We start from the raw sequence: 24,088 nt of genomic DNA on the forward strand, positions 1-24,088 counted from the left end.
AGTCTACTGCTAAATACAGTAAAAAAAAAAAAAAAAAAAAAAGCAAATGAAAGCCCGCTCCCATGCACAAAAACAAGTCCTGATGCCCCGGCCCAAACAAACAAAAGGACGGGGAGGTGAAGAGGCCAACCCTAAACATGGTTGTCATCCTGTCACCTCACCGCTACCCCTAAACAAGAAAAAAAAAGACACAACTAAATACACACTAATTCGTGTACATGTGTTATATGAGGTGTACTTTATGCACTCAAAACAGGAAGAGGGTGGGATATAATGCTTGTAGTACATTTGAAAGTTAGCGCCCTCTAGGCAGCTGCTTATCTGTGACATACAGCAGCTAAGTTAATATTTACATTGGCTGCTCTACAATAAGAAGCACGTTGGAAGAACTGATCTGTCTCACTAAACGGCTTTAATTGCAAGAATGTTTCACTTTGGGAGGAGTGTCCAGTCTGCTCCTCTTTGTGTGTCTGTGAGGGTGTGATACCAGTTTATGGCCTTTTCGCTGCTCTTGTCTGCCGGTCACAAGGGTTGCTATCACACACAAACACGCGCATACACACACAATCTGTAAATATCATTCACTGAGGATCGCTGTAATGAAGCAGCGCAGGGTCAAACAATTCATCTTATTTATATCCTCAGAAGCAGCAATCGCTTCTATTGTCAAAAAAGGACATTTTATTAACCCGCTGTGTTCCCTGAGCTATTTCTGTAGCCTTGAATTGTCTCAGCTGAGCCAAGGACTCACTGTCTGTTTGTAGAAACAGTTATTGATCTCGCACCGCCAGAATCATGGTATTGAGCGATTAAAGCTGAACTGTACTTTAGGTCATGGCATCAATGTTTCTATGAGATAATAAATGTGATTGTCAAGACACACTCACTTTAGCATTCTATCTAACTCACGCTGCTGCTTCGGGACAGGAATTTTACAACAGGACTGACCTCTCATGGTGACATCAGCTGATGTACGCAGGGTTTTCAACAAAACAAACCCACGAAAAGCAGCAGGCCCAGACAACATCCCAGGACGTGCACTTCGGGTTTGCTCATCAGAGCTAGCTGATGTGCTTGCTGACATATTTAACCCGTCGCTTGCACAAGCATCTGTACCGACCTGCTTTGAGTCCACCACCATAGTGCCCGTACCCAAGAAGAGCAACGTGACCTGCTTGAATGACTATCGCCCTATAGCACTCACTCCTATTGGAATGAAGTGCTTTGAAAGGATAGTCATGACCCACATCAAAAATAGCATCCCGGCAACTGTGGACCCCCTACAGTTTGCATACCGCCATAACCGGTCCACTGATGATGCAGTCAACACTGCCATCCACACAGCCCTTTCGCACCTACAGGGCCAGGACACATATGTCAGAATGCTATTTATAGACTATAGCTCTGCATTTAATACAGTCAGCCCCCACAAACTCACAAACAAGCTCCTCACACTTGGCCTGTCACCCCCCCTCTGTAACTGGGTGTTTAACTTTCTAACAGTCAGTCAGACTCCACAATCGCACATCCAGCTCAAGAATTGTGAGCACTGGGACCCCACAGGGGTGTGTGCTGAGTCCGCTCCTCTACACGCTCTTCACCTATGATTGCGTGGCCTCCCAGAACAACACCAGCATCATTAAATTTGCAGATGACACTACAGTCATTGGCCTGATCACTGGTGGTGTTGAAACGTCATACAGAAGAGAGGTGGCAGATATCATAGCTTGGTGTCGTGATAACAATCTCCTTCTCAATACAGATAAGACTAAAGAGATGATCATCGACCCAAGAACAAGGGAAAAGGAGCCACATAAACCCCTGTTTATTGATGAGACTGAGGTGGAGAGGGTGCTGGTTGGAGCCAAGTAGTGCACCCTGTTTTGCTTCAGTTACTTCAAACCATGAACTTTCCCAAAGAAACTCTTAACAATTGATTCATTGATTATTGTGCCCTTCGCTAATACTGCATTGTATCAACTTTATGATTACAAAAACAATATTTAAAGAACAGTATTTCATCAATATTTAAATTGGACTTTTGGACTAATGGTATTTTTTTTTCATTAAAACACATGTAAATGCTGTATTTGGGCATCAAAATAGTAAAATCTGCAAATATTTAATCTTTTTTGCTTTGACATGCATGCATTGTTTTGAGCCTTTAGGGTTCAGACAATGTGTGGTGAGCTGTAGTCAATTAAATTGCACTTTTTATTGTTTTTACCAGGGGTGTCACGAGATCTAACGAGATTAAAACATGACAATATTCGTCACTTACAGAAAAGATATCTCGCAGAAAGAGGGCACCCAGAAGTCTATCAGACTGTGAGCTATGTGCATCGCTACTGTGAATGATAATATGGAAGTGGCAATGCGCCAGGCAAGATTGGAACCACACATTAAAGTGCTTTACGCACAACATTAACCTTGCAATCCAGCCTGGACTCTGTCGTCCCAGTGTCACTCGCTCACAACGTTTGACTGTTTTTTTCCCAGGGGTTTAACAGCTGCGAATGTGTTAAATGTCCAATCATTTTTAGTTTTTGTTTCAATTTTTAGAAAGAAGTTCAACAGTTTAAAGCATCATGCATTCTAAACACTTCTTTTTTGCAGACCAGAGTTAAAACATCAAGCTTAGGTCATGCATGCTAAGTTATAAAACATTTCAAAATGAACCTGTATCATGACATTGCTTTCTTTGAAGAATATTTTTTGGTAAAATCAAGCATAAAAACAGGATATATTTCTAAGCTGCTCAGTAGCGTCTTAAGTCCTCTTTTTTTGTTTTGGCACCACGCTTCTTCAGGTCACTGGTGTGTGTGAGTGACAGGAAGAAAAGTATCTGGGAAACAACTCTAGACAATTAATATAGGACGACCTAACTTTTTTCCAGGGGAAAAAAGTAATTCATTCATTCATTCATTTATTTTCTATGCCGCTTAATCGTCATTAGGGTCGCGGGTGTATGCCTATCCTATCTTGGGCGGGAGGCGTGGTACATACGGGGTACAGGAAAAAATTATTCTGTCTATATATAAAAAATACAGTATTCCTGCGCTACTTTGTGTGTGTTGAAATGTGTGGCTTCACTCTATCACTGCTTTTCAAAAGTATATTAATGAATAAATCAGGCTGTTTCATGGTTGAATACGACCTATTATTAGTAAAAAAAATGTATATGTAAGAAAATTGTATGTATTTTTGCCAAAATTAAGCATTTTCAAGCATAAAAATGGCTAAATGAATTAAAATACAAGTATAAGGCATTCAGCAGACACACTCAAAGACACTGTACGATATGTAGTGTTCTACACTGGTCACTAGATGTCAGTAATGTTTCTGTAATGTTTGGTGAAACACACAAGCACCAGACTTGACTGCTGGAACAACAGGAATTTATTGCAGGTTTGAATTACAGTCGTCCCTTGTTTATCGCTGAAAATAGGTTTCAGGCCCGACCATCATAAGCGAATTTCGGAGAAGAAGGATTCAATATTAAAAAACAGAATATTTTTGTAGTTGGAGCATAAAAAACATTTTATGACTTTGTAAATATGATTTTATACCATTATTAGAGCCCTGTAGACATGAAATAACACCCCTATAGTCACCTTTACAGTCCAATTATTCTTTGTTTACAACACATTGCTCAACTGTAATGCGCAGGCTACGGGATCTCTGCAGGGACACAAGGGACGGCCGCTGCTCTCAACATAGCATGCTAGCTAACTAGTTATCCTCAAATGTATTTATTCTAAACTTAAGAAAGGGCTTCAAACGGAGTGGGGATGAAGGACAAAGTAAGAAGCCAAAAACTAGCCACTTCCACATGGAATAGGAGCAGAACTTTGTTTCACTTTGTCGGACACGCCATGGCTGACTCCATGCAGTGTGACGGTAATGCAATCTAATGTCACGTCTAATCAATGTAACGTTACATAAGATAATGCTATATATAACTTGTCTTTCAATATTTCTGACTAATAATAGTTCATTGTCAGCCACAAAACAGCGGCCATTTATTAAATAATTCATTTTAAAATAACCGCGATACAGCGAGGGAGCAATTTTCTGAACTGCGATGTAGCGAGGGACGACTGTATCTCACAACAGCCACAATAATCCCTGACAGGGTCCACTGATGCGGCTGTAACGCACGCCAAGCTAAAACTCAACTGTGAACCCCCGATGTCACTTAGCTCCACCTTGCCTTGAGCATGAGTCTTATTTATGTCTTAAATGGCTCATTTTCTGTTATTATGTTTACTACTGGGTAATATGAGTGTAAAAGTGACTATAGGGGTGTTATTTCATGTCTGCGGGGCTCTAATAATGTCAAAACTTATATTTAGGAAGTTGTAAACAAGTTTTCCATGCTCTAGCTACAAAAATGTTCTGTAAAACAAGCAATCCTACTTCACAGAAATTCACTTATCACGGTTGGGCCTGGGACCAATTAACGTGATAAACGAGGGATTACTGTACAGGTAAGTATTAGAGTTGGTCATATCTGTATAACTTCAAATGTAATCTTCAGGACTTTATCAGTGACTCTTGGTGGCCGCTATCCAGAGCAAACGCTCTGTGCAAGATGCTGATTGTCACAAAAAGCTGCAGCTTGACAAATATTGTGTGTCAAACCAACCGACTTGTATTCATGCCTTGCACTTTTGCAATGCATGTAAGAGAATGGAACTTGACAAGTCGCACGGGGCAAATTGGAGAAAATAAAAAATAAAAGCCGTTCACTAGTGCGTACGTAATGTAGAAGAGCTGTGAGCCACCTAGAAGTAGTCCATTTTGCTGTGCCGCTGTCTGTCTCTCACGAGGTGGTGAAGTGCAAGTGGGGGAGAATCTGATTAACCAACTGGCATAATTTACCCAGCCCTGAAGGGATTAGCGGGGAAGCCACGCTCTTGAAAAGTGCTGGCTTTCCTTCTGTGCACAGATATGAACCCCTCACACACACAAACATGGACTCGGGGTTTGGGATGGGCATGAGAATCCATTAGTTGATGTAAACTGTGTGGAATTGATTGTTGATTAATCGTGTCTTGAAGTAATTTAAGTAAAATGGAGGCGCTGGTGATTCAGCTCAGATGACGTCAACTCTGGGAAGTTTAGCAGCTACAGTATGACACAACTGCGGATTGCTGAAGTGAAAATTGGACATTGAGTCTTGGTTTCTTCCTGAGAGGAAGATTTTGTGTGCCTTTGTGTGCACAGGGTTCACTTGGTTTTCTTTCTTTGTATGAGCAACGCGACTCCATAGCCGCTCCATATTTAAAGTGCTTTGAGATCAAATCTGTTGTGAATTGATGCTGTAGAAATAAAATTGTGAATTTGACATTTATCTCTGTTTTTCTAACAACTAAAAATGCTGTAATGTGCTTGCCAGGGCAGTAGCTGGCAATGGCACCAATGTACAGTATGTGCAACAACCGCAATTGTGCTCCGCCACTTTCATTAAAAATGACATTAAATAAATAAATAAATACGTAATCACATACTTAAAAATCCCATTAAAGATATTAAAATGTCAATAAAACAATAGCAATAATAATAGGCCATAAAACATAAGAATTGATCATTACATAATAATTAGTAAATCATTTCAGTATACTATTTGTTTGATGTTAAATTATTTAATTAATTATTAAAATAAGTAAGGAGAAGTAATTAAATTGTTCAATATTTTAATCATCAACTCCTTTGGATTTATATTAGTGTAATTTTGGCACATAAAAACAATCAAAATGGACACATTAGCAGCTAAGGAAAAAAGCGCTGTAGTCCGCCATTGTTGTTCAGGTTTAACAATGAACTTGGATTTTCATTAGGGATGTCCGATATTGGTTTTTTTTGCCGATATGCGGATATTATGCAACTCTGGGTTTTCCGATAGCGATATCAGCCGATACCGATGCAGATGTGTAACATCACTTATCTCCTGTCGTGACATTAACATACAGTATATCTGTTGTGAAGCTAATGGATACAGCATAAATTAGCTTCTCAACGTGGCCGTTAACAACACTGACCCAATACTTGCGATTAGGCTGAGGCTGTGACATTTGTTTTAACAGTCAACAGAGTAGCCATTTACAATTGTTTTGATCATCAGAAAGTCCAGGGAAGAAAATCAAGTGTGATAATTTTCATGTAGGCCTAACACTCTTAGTGCAGCAACAGTGGCAAAGCCAGACATTTTTAATTGGGCTGGCCAAGGTGAGACCATTATTCACATAGAGGTGGCTGGAGAGTGACCACCTGGCCACCACGTAGCACCACCACTGTGCAGCGGCACGCTGTATTTGTTTCCACGCCACACTATAAATTGCAGGTACACAGTAATTCCGGGCCAAAATTAACATATTTTGCACCATCAGATTTTAATGACATTTCTTCTGCAGATAGACATTAAAGTGAATTGATATCCTACATAACTTTTATCTTGTCCTGAAGCTCTGAACCATGAGTTTGAAAGGCTTAAAGTTGGACTTTCAAAGCACTGGTATTAGTCGAGGTGGTCCAACTGTATAAATCCGATACAAAATTGAAGAGGAAACGTAATCTACCTAACAAAGATGTATACGAATGAAAATACCCCCGACATCCTATGAAAAAGAAGCATTTTCACGGACGTCCCCACGGTCTCTCCAAATCGAGTGCGCACCCACAGAGTCAGATTGTATCGTCGCTTACCTACGGGAATTGTAACATTAGATGGAAGGCGCGAGCTAGCTTGTTACTTACTAGCCACCCACGTTTGTTTACACGCTCGAGAAGCAGTTTGATGAGGTCATCTTTTACGTGCCGGCAAATACGGGAGCCCACTTGCCTGTATACACATTATGTTTATTATCGGCTTTCATTATAGGGAAAAATCCTGATACCGACATTGACTGATATTACATTTTTATGCCAATATCGGGCCGACATCCCTAGTTTTCATCATTTAAATGAAAATAATAGCTGAAAACTTCCAACTTGAGACCATTTAAAATTTTCTTCCTCTTCACAAGCTGAATAAATCGTTTCTCTTCTATTTGTAAATATCATCTCAAACAACTGAATTATAAATGCCAGAACAGTGGCGGCTGTTTGTATTCTTTTTTTCAAACTAAGGATTCATTGATTGATGTGTGTGTCGCTGTGTGTCTGACTGCTCCATAGCAACAGGCAGCGTATCGTCTTCAAATATCCTTTTTCTCACACATGCACCGTATGGCGTGACCTTTCTGCCGACTGTGTGCGTGCGAGTCTTTGCACGGGTGCATCTGGAGGATGAGCGCTTGTGTGTGCGTGTTAGCATGCGGGCCATTTGACCTTTCTCGGTCTACGTTCATTAATAGCCACATAATAAGCAATATGCAGCCTCCTGCTGTGCTTGTCTACACGATCAAATATTGTATCTGCTGAGAGTGCCAAGTCGATGTAGGTCTCTCTCCCACGAACAAACAAAGCAGATATCATCATCATTGTAATGATTCGTTTACTCAAATGTTAGCGTATCATAATTCATGTACTGTACCTCGCTGCGGGATAAACCTGAAGCATCTTTAAATTATATCTGGACAAGCCTGTCATGTTATGTTAATATCACTGATTGACTAATAACAGGTTGCATATTTCATATCCGGGCAGAGCAGACAGAGCTCTTTAGAAATCAATTTTCTTTTCCTCCATAACTGTGCTCGGAAACTGGCCCGCTGCCAGCTAGGGAGAATGGGACTAGGGGATATTGTGGGTGCATTAGGGAATGAGGCACCAAAACACCCTCATCAGATGTGTATTAAAAGAGTGACATGCTACCTTAAAATGTCAGACAACCCTGACATGCACTCGCCCTGAAGGGGTGACACATTGACATTTTTGTCAGCGCTCACAGCATCAGGGAGCAGGGCCAAGAAGAAGGCGGGAAGTGCTCCAAAATGTACATAAAGTCAACTTCCAAATGGGATTCGTTTCAAATTTAAGTGAGTTGCACAGTGGAGCCACTAAGCCTCTAAGGTTTGTTCCCATTTCAAGACAAATTATCCCATAGGAAATAATATAAGTACCACTTCCAGGGTCAGACTGTCACCATCACAAAACCTTTACCAACTGAACAGACAATTTAAAGGGGCAATTCCTTCTTGGCTCTAAATTACACTTTTTTTTTTACCCCAAAAATATAAAAACACCACCGGCGAGCATATGTTATCAATAGTGGTTTCAGAGAACAGATTGTACCGTAAATGTCTATATCCTCCACAATTACGAGTTCAACCGAATGAGATATGTTGTTCAGCCTGAAAAGTGGGAGTGGCGTTAATGACTGTCACTCACTCGGTACAGTACTGTGCACACACATACACATGCACGCAGTCTCAGAGAAAAAATGACAGTTTATACATTCAATGATAGCTTATGATAGTACCTAAACTTTGTCAAATTACTATCATTACCTGATAGCAAGGATAACTCATTTTATCCTCAGATGCCGTGTTTTACAATGTACCGTAAATTAGAAGCTGCACCCACTAAATTTAGAGGAAAAAAACATATTTGTTCTCATATAAGCCACACCACTACTTGTATATAAGCCGCACGTGGCATATTGTGGTGCGCACGAATCCGTGAGGACCAGTCAGCTCTTTATTTGACAGGAGCCAATCCTGAGCTATGAATAAACTCACAACGAGCTTGTCAACCCATTGGAAATTGCAGGAGGTCATTACTCAATATAACAGTCAATATAACAGTCGCGGTTTCATCTTACAAACAACGTTAAACTCATCACACAGCAACTTAACACCCAGACGTTATACCTCAGAAATATAGAAACATGTATTAATACGAGTTTCATATGAAAATAAACCAACGTTTTAAAGTGTTCTCATAATGCATTTCGGTTGAGAAAACCATTTCATTGGAGGAGAGCGTAGAAAGCATAGAAAATCACCCTGTAATGCTGCTTCTGTCCACCACAGGTAGCCTGAGGGCCCGGAGCCCAAAGCAAAAAGAGGGAAGCTGACGTCATTGCAGCGCCCCAATGAATGCGTTGCTCAGACACAATGCCCTATGGGAAAAATTTAAAATGTTGTTTTTTTATTTTAAATGTTCAAGTCATATTGGGATATGTTTGTATATTTGCATATACACCTTTTGAGTAAGTTTCTGTGTGATGAACTTAGTGTTGTTAGTAAAGTGTTCTGTGAAAGATGACACCATGAGCCAGACTGTTACGTTGTTATACTGGTACATAGTGTGGGAGAAAGTTAGCACAGACACAATGGACCGTCGAACAAAGTGGAACATATACAGCCATAGAAAAAATGATTAGACCACCCTTGTTTCTTCAGTTTATTAATCCATTTTAATGCCTGGTACAACTAAAGGAACATTTGTTTGGACAAATATAATAATGATAACAAATATAACTCATAAGAGTTTAATTGAAGAGCTGATACAGCATATATCAAATGCCATAGTTTTCTTGATGATAGCCAAAATCACTTAAGTTCTTACATGAATAGCTGGAGCAATGTACTGCCAAAAAATGTAACTCTTATGAGCTATTTTTGTTGTCATTGTTGTATTTGTCCAAACAAAGGTAAATTTAGGTGTATCAGGCATCAAAATGAACATGAAACTGAAGAAACAAGGGTGGTCTAATCATTTTTTCCATGATAGTACATGCAAACACTATGGGATTTGTAACTGTATATTATTTTTTAAATTAAAAAAAGGCCCATATTTGCAAAATGTACAGTATCCCAGCTGACTTCGGGCGAGAGGCGGGGTACACCCTGGACTGGTCGCCAGCCAATCGCAGGGCACATATAGACAAACAACCATTCACAATCACATTAATACCTATGGACAATTTAGAGTCACCAATTAACCTCACCTCATGTTTTTGGGAATGTGGGAGGAAGCCGGAGTGCCCGGAGAAAACCCACGCGCACACGGGAAGAACATGCAAACTCCACACAGAAAGGCCCGATCTCCAGGCTGTTCCTGTATTGGCCAACGTGCTAACCACTAGACCACCGTGCGGCCCAAAATGTATATGCATTTACATAAAATTCAATGTAGGTATTTACAAATAAAAAAATAATTTAAAGTGATTTTTCTGCCCTGCCCACGGACCGGTACCATGTACCCCTGGTGGTTGGGGGGTTGGGGACCCCTGCTGTAGAGGACATACTGTATGTACTTAAAGCACACATTTGTGTTACTGTGAAGGCATTTGACTGTAGCAGTCCAAACTTTGGCCACACTTTTCATCTTTTTGAATGAGAATGATAAATTTGTCGAAATGTATTAGGACTTATTTTCACACAAGCATTTAAAAATGTAAGGATCAATGATATAAATAAGTATATCTACAAACGTAAAAACACATAGTAGCAAATAAGAAGAGGTGTGGTTTACTGTTGCAAAATGTAATCTTATAGTAGGTCAAGAACCTAAGCACACTATTTATACATGCATAGGTGCTGCAAGGTCTTGCCCTATTTAATCCACTCCTATGTGAGTGGGATGCTCTGTTCGCAGTATGATGTTAAAACTCATACATATCAATAGTGGATTCCTCTCGCAGGTCAGAATTTGCATCAACATAGCGCACTGATATTTGTGTAACGTGGATGTGTGAAGAATCTGTGATTCAAATGACACAGCGGGCAAGATTTAGGAGCAGCAGTTTCCATCTTGTAGATGTCCAAAAAATGGCTTATGGGATTGTTTTTTCTTGAGCTTCATTGATTTCCTTTAAAGTGTCCTAAATTTCAGCTTTTCAGCTTTCAACAAAGTCTGCTGTTCCTTTTTTGTGAATGCCAAGGGTAGCATTGATTGCATCCGTGTGCTTCAAAAACACACTGGGGGGGGAAAGGATTGGTTTAACTTTAAAAAAACAACTAATTAATTGGAAGCAGGTATATTTTCCGAGTTTTTAACTTTAATCATGTGGAGTACATGAGAAGGTGGAAAGGAAACTGTAGTTCTCTTTGACCACCCGGTCATTTATTAACAAATACACAACACAGCAGCAACAGCACCAGTGTTGTAATAGCAGTAAGGAGCAAACTGTTCAGCTAGTATTAATACCCCTGATGACTTCATTGTAAACAACGGTATGGCAAGTGTAACACGCATGAGTTTCACACCAACAGCTAATTTGTGCAACCAACATTTTAAAGCGCAAGATGAAGCTAGCGCTGGTGCTGACCGCTCATAATACAGTGGAACCTCGGTTAGCGTCATTAATCCATTCCAGAAGGTCAGAGTCAAACCGAAACGTACTATATATATTTTTTCCACAGGAAATGCATGCAGAAAGCAATTAAAAATGCATGTAAATACATACAAATGATGAATGAAAAGGGTAATTGATTGTTGACAAAGACGGGAATGACGAGCAGCGACGGAGGAGAAGAGAGATCCACACAGACATCGTCTTTGTGTTGTGTTATTTCTTGAGTCCAATAGTATTTCTCACCTTCTTCATCAGAATGCTGGCACTTGCAACTTTCTTCCACTCTATTCGGGTTGTTTTGCAGCCATTATCAGAAGAAAAGTGGAGACTTGTGATATACTGTAACTGTGTTAGTAAGCAAAAAACTACAGTCAACCGCCAATGACATCATAGAAGGTCAACACAGGTGACTCCCGGTTTCCATTTTGTCAGCAAGCTAATAGGCTGTTAACAAGGGTGTTTTGTGATTTAAAAAAAACAAACATTACAAACGCAGTTGAACGCTCAGTGTATTAATAACACGACGACATGCGCGACATATTGTATGCTAACTGAAAAATGTACACGAACCGAGACAAAACTTTGGCGAGAACCAGGGCGTATGCTAACGAAGTTTCCACTGTACTTCACATTCCACTTCTGCCATGTTGTTTTAGAGTTAATAAAAATACATCAGGAAGTTACTCACAGCCACAGCTATTAATGTCAATGTTTATTGACTCTGCGTTAATTAGAGTGGTTATTTGCTTTTGTGGACCATGCAACCAATCATGCAACTATAGCAGAGACGACACTTAGATCGACTATGTATGGTAAGTAAAAAAACAATCATCAAAAAAAGTTAATATTGTTGGTCTTTTTAGTTGATTATTTGATTTGTGTATTTTATCAATATGACTGAAAGGTGAGCGTTTACGTGAAGACAATGTTGATCTTAAACGAGAATGTCTCAGGGGGACACTTTTGAGATATTATAATACCCTTATACAGTGCAGTGTTGCCATGTTTATCGCGAGGGATAGGTTCTCAAAATAGCCCACAATAAGTGAAATCCGCGAAGTAGCCAACTATATACAGTATATGTTTTAAGGCTGTAAAAACCCTCACCATACACTTAATACACTTTTGTCAGACAGGCATTAACATTTTATCACATTTCTCTCTTTTTAAACACTCTCAAAGTTAACATTTCAACTTACAAGATTGAACACAAGAAATGAAGTGACTCACGCATCTTTCACTCCTCTGATCGTGGCTTGTCCTGGCGTTGTTAGGCTGTAGCGTTTTTGTATCCTTGATAAAACATATTCCTCCTCTTCGTCCTCCATGAACCGAAGATTCATTTAAAGTATCCCCGGTGCCCTACAACCGGGTAGCTCCTGCCTTCATTCAGCATGTATGATCGCTAGCAGCTAGCGATCATCCAACAGGAAACAGGCAGTTCTGCACGAAGGAGATTGATTGACAGCCAATCAGAAAGCAGAACACAATGGGCAGGTTTTCCCTTAGCCAATCAGGACTGTCGTGGCTCTATATTTACTAAGACCAACTGGACACGTCTGGACACGTCTTGAGTATACACCGCCTTCTACTGGTATCACTAGTGAATACATTAACAGACACATGCAACAGAGCACAGATAGATCACACCACAAGGACGGAGAATACAATGCGTGTTCATACGCTGTTAAAAAAAAAAAGTGCAAAACTGCACTTGAAAAAATCCGCGAAAGAGGGAATCTGCGAAAGGTGAACCGGGATGCAGCGAGGGAACACTGTAGACCTCTATAACTTATATATAAACCGGTAAACGTAAAAATTAGACACTAATAAACACCCATGCATAAAACACATAGTGTAATAAGAAGAAATCTGGTGATTGACAGTTGATCCCACAAGGACGCAAGTAGGCGTGTCTCCTCCGGACCACAATGTTTCATTAGCTGTCAGCCACTTCACATTGATACTATTTATATACGCTTACATAGTGCTGCGTTTTAGTGGAGCACACTTGAAAGAAGTGGGAGGCTGTCAAATAAATTACACAGTACAAAGAGCTTGTTTTTCTCCAAATGAGAATGTAGAGAAATTGTTGTATTGCTTCTCGCTGATGCAATAATTTCCAATTAAAGAACTTAGTTTACTATTTCAATTCATTCTTAACCCAGTGTTTAGCCACCGTGTGCACCTGAAGCCTCACGGGAAAGCTTTTTCAATAACTTTGTAAAGGTTGCTCACAGTGAGTTTTTACTCAGTGTTTAGGGAATTACATGAATGAAACTATTGAATTTAGTTCATCTGCTGCCTATCAAAGTGACTGTATGGTGATATTACACTGAGACTGCTAGCTTGCATTTCTTTTCTATAGATTTTTTTTATTTGGGGGGGGGGCTTTGATTGCTTTTTTTTTTACCCTTGAAGTTTCAATACAGATGTGAAATTGAATGTGGGTGGAAAAAAGTAGTTGATAATTTCCTGCAAAGTTACACTCTCAAGAGAGCAATCATTCGCTAATAGAATATTGAGACCCCAACAGTTTTGTTGCTATCCAGCATTGTCCCCATATGTTACAGCCACATTACAGCCCCACCATTCCAACTTCAAGCTGGATGTTGTCTACCCCCCATTGATCAGTGTGTTACTAAACACACAGGGAGGCAAAGAATGGGCTCGCTTGAACAGGAAAGTCTCAACTTTCTTTCTAAGGATAATAGTCTTCATTCACCCTCTAATGAGTCCATATTGTAGCCCCAAGCAGTCGCTCTGCCGTTCATGCCTTTAACTATTAATGACCTTCGCACCTCCTGAAAAGAGAAGATTGTGAAGTTTCACGTCTAAATGGAGGTGACAAAATGATAGCGCAGCTTGGCTGAGCAAATTCCACAACCTGGGATGCTTTGTTGAACGTCTCACGTTTGGAAAGAGCATGTCTTTGTGACTCCATCAACTCAACTATCAATGTTGATACTAAGCCCAAAAGATGCTCTGGGGAAAATAAATGGAATTTAGTCCATGAACATAAACTAGTAAAGGAACCATATTTGCTGACTTAATGGGTATTCAAAAGGAAAACAAAACAAAAGAAACCGAAACAAAGCCAATTAGGGAAGAAAAACAATAAGAACTATATAATTAATAAAACATAATATACCAACATAATTATTTTTGAAAATGTATTATACAGTAGACGCCCCTACAACGTAAATAATCCGTTCCGAGAACGTTTACGTTATAGGGTTTTTATGTTATACGAAGCGTAAAATACATGTAAATAGCCTAATCCGTTCCAAGATCTTCCCCAACTCACCCCTTTGGCCCTTCAAAATATTCAAAGTCCACCAAATATGGTGGGAAAATATAAGAAAACGTTAGCATAAACATAGTAGAGTAACATTCCAATATAAAATAAGGTAATAAATAAGATTACTGTAAATGAATAAAACTGAAAAACAAAAACAATCAACTAGTTTAACGATGAGGAAGGGAGGTTGAAGGGAGAAGCCTGTCGCTCACACAAACTCACGTACGCGCCGTATAAATCAGCCAATGAGATGAGAGCGTAGGCGGTGCCCCGATAATCAGCCAATGAGATGAGAGCGTGAAGCGTCAGAAGGCGTCACCAAGTGTACTCTGTTAGTCATGGAAAATGTCTCCCTCTCTGTCGTGCGAGCTATTCAAATCGAATTTCTGAACTTGCACTGACTTGACGCTTTACGTTGTATGGACTTTCTTATGTAATACGATGCAAAAACTTTACATAAATTCTTTACGTTCAGTGGAATTTACGTAAAAGGAGGTTTACGTTATGCGAGGTACTACTGTACTTATTTCATATGATGTACAGTGGTGTAAAGAAGTGTTTGCCCCATTCCCAATTTGGTTTTTTTGTCACACTTTAGTCAGCTCATCAATCAAATTTAAATATTAGTCAGTGACAACACAGCTGAACACAGAATGTAGTTTTTAAATTAACCTTATTATTAAGGGAGAAAAACATCCAAACCTACATGGACCTGGAAAAGGTTCGAAAGCCATTTCTCAAGCTTTGGGACTCCAACAAACCACAGTGAGAGCCATTATCCACAACTGGCGAAAACATGGAACAGTGGTGAACTTTCCCAGGAGTGGGCGGCCAACCAAAATTACCCCAAGAGCACAGCAACGACTCACCCAAGAGGTCACAAAAGACCCCACATCAACATCCAAAGAACTGCAGGCCTCACTTGCCTCAGTTAAGGTCAGTGTTCATAAATCCACCATAAGAAAGACACTGGGCAAAAACGGCCTGCATGGCAGAGTTCCAAGATGAAAACCACTGCTGAACAAAAAGAACGTTAAGGCTCATCTCAATTTTGCCAGAAAAAATGTTGATGATCCCCAAGATGTGGTCTGACAACACAAAAGTTTAACGTTTTGGAAGGTGTGTGTCCCATTGCAGTTGTTGCTGCACATGGATTTTTTTCTCCCTTAAATGTTAAAAAGTTGTATTTAAAAACTGCATTTTGTGTTCAGTTGTGTTGTCATTGTTGTCTAATAATTTAAGTTTGTTTGATGATGTGAAACATTTAAGTGTGACAAAAAAGGGGGCAAACACCACTGTACACTGTATATATGATTATTATATACACATGTTATATACAATGTAATATTGAAAAAATATATAGTATATAATATGATGATTTATGAAATATGTCTAACCTTGTAATAAGTCATAATAATCATAATTGATAATACCATAGTTAAAAAATGCTAAGTCAATTCAGAAAGTGTTCAGTACGGTAGTAACAATGTGAAAAAACTACACATAATGATGATATATAATCATTTTAATGTGAATAATATAGATTTTTTTAATGTGTTAAGTCGGTTTTTCTAACAATACAAAGTCAATAAGTGTTATAAAAATACGTAATAAATAGTGGGAAAAAACTGCATAATAATACTCTGTTATGATGTATAAGCAGAATTTTTTTATGCAAATAAAACATTCTAATATGTCTAAAATGTCACACCACATTTTTTTTAGCGACATCTTATTGTAGTTTACGTCATTCAGACATCAAATCATAAAATAACAAGGAACTTGATTTATGTGTAGTAAAAAAAAAAATCAGCAACGTGTTTTATAAGAGCAGTTAAATATGATAAGTCTCCAGAAGCCTTGAAAGTGTTAGATTTTTATAAAATATTGTATTGTTACAGTGCAATATCTCCAGGTTAGGATAAATTCAGCAGTGATTCAATATGGTCGCTGTTTCAATTTAGCTGTACTTTGAATCAGTAGGTCAGAAGTGAATAAATGGAAGAAGCAATCCTGGATCACAGCTGGATTTTTGTGGAGCTACCATTTGTTGCAAGAAAATGATTCCCTGAAATCTTTTGGCCACAGCTCTCCAAGCAAACTCTTTTGTCGCTTAACTGATAAAGAAGATGAACTGACTCTTTAAATGCAAATAAGTACACATACAGTACATCCGTATATCAAATATCATGAATAATTTGAGAGGTAGAATGAAAGAGTGCTTCCTTCAGTTCAAGATGCACTGTAATCCATTGCACTAGTAAGGTGCACGATACACTAGCTTATCAGCTTTTCTTTCTCTAGATACTTTTAAGTCTAGGCGACACCGTCTCTCTCATGAATAATCCCTGCACTTGAGGCCATATTTACAGCACAGGAAGAGGCGAGAAGAGGGAGGAGATATGCAAAGGCAGACAGTTCAGATCGTGATGCCACAATGTGGGACAAAACAAACAATGCAAAGAGCGACAGCAAGAGTTGCCGTGGTCATTAAGAACATTATCTGCAACTTCCCAGGAAGTGTTAATTGGGCTGCCAAATGAACATTATGCTATACAACTGTAACAACAACACACAGTAACACATCCTGCATTCCAGATAATTGCAAGGTAGGAAATTTGTGACATTTGACTGGAATTTGGGGCAAATTAATGTACCACGACTTGAACAAAGCCAGTAATCTGATGTCGCAACAACGGTGCCCACAGAGACGCATGTAAACTATATTGGTTATACCAGATTTCTGCATGGAAACTAATTTGAGCATCTGTATATTGCTATAGCTCTATTATATGATGTACGGGAAAAAGTGTTTTCAAAAAATATCATGGCTGCCAAAAGATATTAGGTTTGGTGTCAGAACTGCTGGTAGTCAAAATAACTATCAACATTGTCGGCCATGTTTTTTTAATCTATGACTGGATCGTCAAACAAGTTTATAATAAGACTAAATTCTGAACTCAGACCTTGTACTGATAGACCACCCAGCGATTGTATGAACAGTGACTGCCAAGCCAGCCAATGACCAATCCCTGCTACTGGTAGACTGCCCATTGACCGCCTGAACAGTGACTGACAAGTCGACCAGTGATGGTACAGACAGAGTGTGCAGCACTGACTGACATCATGCATCATGCATCATGAACAGTCAATTGGTCAACGACCAATCAATGGCATTGGTAGACCACCAAATGACTGCGTCTTGAACAGTGACCAACAAATGGTACAGTGAGGGGACGTGCGCTGGCACTGGTGAGCTACTCAATGATTGCATGAACAGTGTCAGGTAGTCAGTCAGATCACACAGGAAAAGCAAGCTAGATCACTACGCAGGAATACATGTTGACTAAGTTATCAAAATTTAAATCAAACACTTTCTGTAGTCTTGTTGACGTCAACTTGCTAGTTTCAAGTTCATACTCGAGCTCCATTTTTGTCACTCAAATGTTGATTTGGGTTACAATTACTCTCATAATAACATACCAGTGAAGTCCCAAAATACTGCAGTTTTTTTTTATTGAACAAGAGCATGGAATACTGTTTCTGTGCCAGCTACTGTGGTTCCTACATTGTCTTTTTATTGTGCACACATCTGTTTGTACCCTGCTGTATTTGCATTGTGTTTGCAGCCTTCTGTGTTTAGCACAAAGAGAGTTGCCGCAGTGCAAATGCAATGAATTAGCTTTTGGATTCCTTTGAAGACTTTTTTTAGACTCGGCTTAGAAGCTTTGATTGCTTCTGTGCAAAAGGGAGAGGGTGTGTTCATCTCGGTGCACACATTTCGAAGGGTAGCGAGATACTGAGCTACTTGTGATGTCAGCCATCAAAGAGGCACAGTGGAGTGCCTTTGCAATGGATGAGGTTCCATATTATCAAGCTTGCAAGGCTCCCTCTTGTTGGTCCCACGAGTGAGTCATTAAACAGGTCATTGGCTCACAGGCTGGGGTCAATATTTCATTGTCTGGGCGCATAATTTGACAGGTCTATCAAAGCAGCTCTTTAGTACAATCTAAAGAGAAACTACAGTAACTGAAAGAAAGAGACCAGGGTGTTTCAGTCCAGTGCACGGCAATCCTCCTAAAAGTGATTCTTGGCTTGATATCATGAGTAAATGCAGACTCTCCGTTATTGAAGGTAACATCAGTGACTCCTATTGCGTTAAAAATTTAGATTTCTAGTTGTACAAGCGGTGGTCGTTTAGCAGACAGCTATCAAGTACTCGGAATGTTTAAAAATGAAATTAATGTTCCGAGCTCAGGTGGTGGAAAAGTGAGCGGTTATTAGAAAGATGTAAGAAAGATACGAAAGCTGCCTCAAAAAGCAGTGACAGCGTTTTAATGAATAATGGGCCACGGGCTGAGATTTCAGAGTTCATATTCATGTTAAACACTTGATGTGGTCTTAAAAAGAGAATCCGCTTAAGGTTGACTCTGTCTTCAGGCGCCTCCATTTGGCTTCCAATGCCGCCACTAATCCTTATCTAGCTAGTTGGTTTTTTTTCAGTGCTGTGTCTAATTTGAGTTTCGGGCGGCTTTTTAAAAAAAAGTTCATCATGTCCATATCTTGCACAGAGTCCATAACTCTGCATCGTCACCTTCAAATTGGAACAGGCCCAAAAAGTATTGACCGGAATATATGACGACTGTGAATGTAAGATGGCATCTTTTTAATCATTTTTTTTACCAAGACATTGATTTTCCTAAAACCGTCAGTGAAATATAATCAGTAATGTTTATTAGACACTCAACAAAAATATAAAAACGCAAGACTCCCATTTTTCATGAGGTGAATTAAAAGATCTAAATCCATTTCTATGTACACAAAAGACAGATTTTTCTCAAATATTGGTCACAATATTATAAGTATTATAAATATTGGCATATCCTGAGGCTGACAGCGTGATTATTGCACAGGTGTGCCTCAGGTTGGCCACAATAAAAGGCCACTCCAAAATGTGCAGTTTAACTGTATTGAGGAGGGTCTGGGTGATCCAAAAGCCAGTCGGCATCTGGTGTGACCACCATTGTCCTTAAATACCAGAGCATTCCAACCATGCGCAATGTCTAGTGATGCAACAACTTGGATGTTTTCAGCTTCCAGGAATTGCGTATGGTATAGGGATGCACAATATTTGTTTTTTTTCAAGCCCAAACCGATACCTGCTTCCTACCTATGATACCGATAAACTTTTAATATCTATTAATTGTATATTTTAAATGTAACAGTGGTTTGTGCACACCTGGAGGTAAGAACGACACAAACAAAGTTAGATTTGACAAACTGTTCCTGTAGATTTCTCCTTAGCAAAAATATCATGACATCACTTAGCAAAATATTAATATGGAAAAATAGCGGCGGCTCAAAAGTACAAACCGTGGTATCTTCAAGGGCCGGTCGATGTAGCAAAGACATATTGAAAGAGGAGTCACATGTAGTATTCTGGTCACCACCACCATCAGGCATCAGTAATGACACAAAACACTGATGAGACATGACATGACATTACATTACATGAATGGGATAGTTGAGATTTGTTTACATGAAGTTGTATGACATCCCCATCAGCATTGTAGTTCATTAACAGCGACTTACCCCCCCCACTTGGTCTCCTAAGTCCAGTTCTGGCCAGATTTCTGTGATGAAGAACGTAGTTCCGCTTAGTTGCTGGGGACATTTAAGTAAAGAGTTTGGCCTCAAAACAATATGCGTTGAAAAGATGAATACATATGCATCACAAAAATGGCTTTTCAAAAAAATCAAACCTCACCAAACGCTCTGCGTTATATTGGTCTCGCTCCGTATCCCCGCGCACACTGTCGCCTGTGCGTTGATGTGTATGTGACGACGACACTCGCATTCTCTTCTGCTGTGGAACACATACGTAAACAAGATGGCCATGTCTTTGTCACATACATGAGGTCTGATTTTTTTTTTTTTTTTTTTTTTTGAGAAGGCATTTTTGTGATGCAAATGTATTAATCTCTTGGAAGGCGTATTGTTTTGAAAAGCCAAACTTTTTACTTAATTGTCTCCAGCAACGAAGCAGAACTACGTTCTTCATCACAGGAATCTGACCAGAACTGGACTTAGGAGACCAAGTGGGGGGTAAGTCACTGTTATTGGACTACAGTACTGCTGGGGATGTCATACAACTTCATGTCAAAAAATTAGAACTATCCGTTTAACACTGCATGGAGTCAGCCATGGCATGTCTGACATGATAGAGTGAAAAAAAATACTCTCCTCCCATTGCATACGGAAGTGGTACGATTTTGGATTCTTACTTTGTCCTTCTTCCCCACTCCATTCAAAACCAATAAACAAATAAATGTGACAGTACATGATGAAAACCTGATTTGAGTCTTAGCTATTTCCAACAAAACTATGAAATATAATTTTGTGTATCGGAGCCTGACTGAGAAAATGGCTTTGCACTTCCATCATGATAGATTCCACAGTTTGTGCTGACCTCAAGAGTGTGAGTGAGGGGGGGAAAAATGCAAATGACACCATTAGCAGAATGCCTAACTGTGAATAAAGAATCAATGAGATGAGCTGAAGATTTACACTTGGTTTCACCTGACAAAATATAATATGTGCCAATGTTTGGGTTCCTGCTGGTTCCTAAAGTGATGGTAATGTCGAAATAAAATGAGATTCTCCGCGATGTCTTGACGTTGTCTGTTCCGCTGGGAATTAAATCATTTTAAATTATAAATATGTGACATATGACCATCTCATCTTATCATTTTTTCATCTCTCTCCCACTTTCATTAATTCCTCGGCTATCTGTCGCTCCATCGTTCCGCTTTGTTGGTCATGCCTTGCCACAAATCCCACCGACAGATCGACTCCATTAATTAGTCCACTGCTCACATCTCGCTTGTAATGTTCACAAGTAATATAGATATGTGGAAGATAAGACATACTGTATTCCAGCTGTCAGTCTGTCTTTTAATTGGGTTTAAATGGTGTATGCCTGGCGGATCTCAAGGTTGTTTTTTGGTTTTCTTCAGACCACAAATTTTCCTGGTCATGGATGGCAAAATCACACAGATCTAATTTTCCTGTACTGCCCTGGAGAATGGTTCCCTATCTTCTCAAAGGACAATGCTATAGAAATTAAACTTGGAGTGTACAGTGTTTAGAAGTGGGAGTGCAAAAAACAAATACAGGGCCACCATTGGTACCAGCCTGGAGTTTGTTTTGTTAAGCACTGGCCGTCATTTTAGTTGCGTTCTTGTCTCCTCGTCATCCTGAGTAGTAGTCTGTGAAGTTGTTCCAGCATCCCCAGTGATTAACTGAGTTTCAACCGCAGGCGGTGATCGTGAGCGCCCATCTTTGACTCCGATGTAACGTCAGAATGAAATTATTTTTTTATGTATTATTTTTCACACCCTTCTTGATTATGATTGTGTTTGTGAATGTTTTTTGTTTTGTTTTCAGTATATTGCTTCTTACATGCTCGAAATAAAGCAAGCTAAAAAAGTTCAAGTTAAGTTTAAGTAACGACAAGGAACTTTCCCAATGCTAACGGTGAGTTATTATGTTTTATTATTGCTTATCATGTCTACTATATTCGGTAATATATAGGCTTGTGACTATAGGCTTGTTATTTAATGTCTACAGGGCTCTAATAATGTTAAAAAGTATTTTTAGAAAGTCAGTCAGGTTTTTTTTATGCACTATGAAAAAATTCAATTTATTATTATTGAATCCTACTTCGCTGATTCACCTATTGCGGTTCGGACTGGAACTATTTACCGCGATGAATGAGGGATGACTGTATAGGCTACGACAAGCACCGACTGTCTCTCCTTAGAGACTTGCTACATGCTGATAGAATATTTTTTGAAACACTGATTAGATGATTTAATATTATGAGAATAAATGTGGATTTGGTCCGATTGTTTTCTTGTAGTAGTGTATTACTACGTGTATGTAGTCTGTTGTCATTGGTAACTGGTGGGACTAAAGAGATCAGGGAATGCTGTGTCCTCACCTTCACAGAAACCTGGCTGACGGAGGATATACCGGACTCGGCGATCCAGTTGGAATCATTTGCTGCTTTCCGGGGAGATCGGACTTTAGCGTCTGGTAAACACAGAGGTGGCGGCGTCTGTGTTTACGTAAACAAACGGTGGTGCACAGACGTACAGACGATAGAAAAGCACTGCTCGCAGGACATTGAGCTGCTGATGGTGAAATGCAGACCTTTTTATTTACCTCGTGAGTTTAGCGCTGTGTATTTAACTGCTGTTTACATCCCACCACGAGCTAACACTGCTAATGCACTAGGCCTCCTGCATGACATCATCGATAAACACGAGACCAAACACCCAGACGCTGTATTCATTATATCTGGCGATTTCAACCACTGTAACCTCAGGACTGTCCTCCCCAAATATTACCAGTATGTGAGCTTTCCCACAAGGGAAAATAACATCCTGGACCAAGTCTACAGCAACATGAAAGGTGCTTTGAAGGCTGTTCCAAGACCCCACTTTGGAAAGGCTGACCACATCTCTATATTCCTTTATCCAACGTACAGACAACTTCTCAAAAAAGCTCCCCCTGTAAGTACAGCAGTTAAAGTGTGGAATGAAGAAACTGATCAAGTACTTCAGGACTGCTTTGGCTGCACAAACTGGGATTTGTTTAAAACTGCAGCGGGGAGGGAAGATTGTACTGTTGATTTGGACGAATATGCTTCTGCTGTTACTGGCTACATTAGCACATGTATAGAGACTGTTACCACCACCAAGTATTACAGAAAATACCCTAACCAAAAACAGTGGATGAACTGTGATGTAAGGGCTAAGCTACGTGCTCGTTCGACTGCATTTGTCATGGGCACCGCTGATGACTACAAAAAGGCCAGATATGACCTGAGGAGGTCCATACGGGAGGCCAAAAGACAGTACAGACAGAAGCTGGAGGGCTACTATTCCACCTCAGACCCTCGGCGCATGTGGGCGGGGCTCCAGCACATCACAGACTATCGACAGCAGAGTAGCGTAGCCACGTCCAGCCAAACCACACTTCCAGATGAGCTGAACGAGTTCTATGCCCGCTTTGACACCCAAACTTCTGATGAGCAGAGAGGGTGGCTGAACCTGGGGAGCACACAGGACTCACCTCTCATGGTGACATCAGCTGATGTGCGCAGGGTTCTAAACAAAACAAACCCACGAAAAGCAGCAGGCCCAGACAACATCTCAGGACGTGCACTTCGGGTTTGCTCATCAGAGCTAGCTGATGTGCTTGCTGACATATTTAACCTGTCGCTTGCACAAGCATCTGTACCGACCTGCTTTAAGTCCACCACCATAGTGTCCGTACCCAAGAAGAGCAACGTGACCTGCTTGAATGACTATCGCCCTATAGCACTCACTCCTATTGTTATGAAGTGCTTTGAAAGAATAGTCATGACCCACATCAAAAAGAGCATCCCGGCGGCAACTGTGGACCCTCTACAGTTTGCATATCGCCAGAACCGGTCCACGGATGATGCAGTCAACACTGCCATCCACACAGCC

The 24,088-nt window shown here is 39.9% G+C and overlaps 1 protein-coding gene across 6 annotated transcripts in view; it reads left to right on the forward strand.

The window, feature by feature from the left end:
* The window catches only part of zgc:171482 (zinc finger protein), a 103,546-nt gene that overhangs the window by 14,623 nt on the left and 64,835 nt on the right, over positions 1–24,088 (forward strand). For 2 of the 6 annotated variants that reach the window (XM_054798143.1, XM_054798139.1), the window contains exon 2: positions 20,585–20,654. The exons of the other annotated variants lie outside the window; for them this stretch is intronic. The gene's annotated coding sequence lies outside the window, so the exon portion shown is untranslated. The remainder of the gene's footprint in view (positions 1–20,584; positions 20,655–24,088) is intronic. 6 annotated transcript variants of the gene reach the window in all.

Source organism: Dunckerocampus dactyliophorus, chromosome 14 (genome assembly GCF_027744805.1).
Source record: "Dunckerocampus dactyliophorus isolate RoL2022-P2 chromosome 14, RoL_Ddac_1.1, whole genome shotgun sequence".
Lineage (NCBI taxonomy): Eukaryota > Metazoa > Chordata > Actinopteri > Syngnathiformes > Syngnathidae > Dunckerocampus > Dunckerocampus dactyliophorus.